We start from the raw sequence: 854 nt of genomic DNA on the forward strand, positions 1-854 counted from the left end.
AGTCAAGGGACCTAACATTGGAATATTAGATGTATAAATTTTGTAGTGAGTAGAGGAAAGATGCAACAAGTTTAACAAAAAATCGAAACAAACTATTTTGACAATAAATTTCCAAAATATGTCAAATAATACTATCGGTAGTGCAGACCCAAGTAAATATATTTTTAAATTAATTTTATTTAATTAGTTAATCGAACGAGGTTGTAATATTATATATCAATTGTCTTGCAAAAAATTCTAGTTGTTTATTTTAATGTCTGTTGTAGGAAATTATTATAATTTCTCTTAATAATTGCTCTCCCAAAGCGCATTTGTAAATTTTACAATTTCGCTCTGAGTTAGTCATGTTTAAGATCTCAACGGGTAAATAACAATTGTCATAAAAAAAAAAGTATTTTTTCAAAAATTAAGTTATATGAGTAATAATACAAAAATAAATAAATTCAACAGTAATGTATTTTAAATTTATTGAGTAATTAATTATCCAACATTTTTGGCGACCGTGACAGGACGGGCGGCATCGAGAGCTGTTTCAATTGTCTTTTTTTTTTTGGTTGAAGAAGCGGTACTCTGAACAGTTTGCTATTCGGACTTTGTAACCAAGCACATGTGCAGTTGAGTGAAATTTATATTCACCGGTTTTTAAACACACTCGACTCAATTGCGTGCATACCATCACACTCTATTGGAAATCAATTATACTTATTGTTTTACTTGCAAAAATGACTCGTCGAAGAAATGACTCAGTAACTGAGCAACTGTCTTCACTAAAACAAGAGCGAACATCAGTGGAACGAAACATGCTAAGCATTAAGGCGAAGGTGAGAAGGAATTAGCGTTTGGGGATGTTAACA

Source organism: Teleopsis dalmanni, chromosome 2 (assembly GCF_002237135.1).
Source record: "Teleopsis dalmanni isolate 2A chromosome 2, ASM223713v2, whole genome shotgun sequence".
Lineage (NCBI taxonomy): Eukaryota > Metazoa > Arthropoda > Insecta > Diptera > Diopsidae > Teleopsis > Teleopsis dalmanni.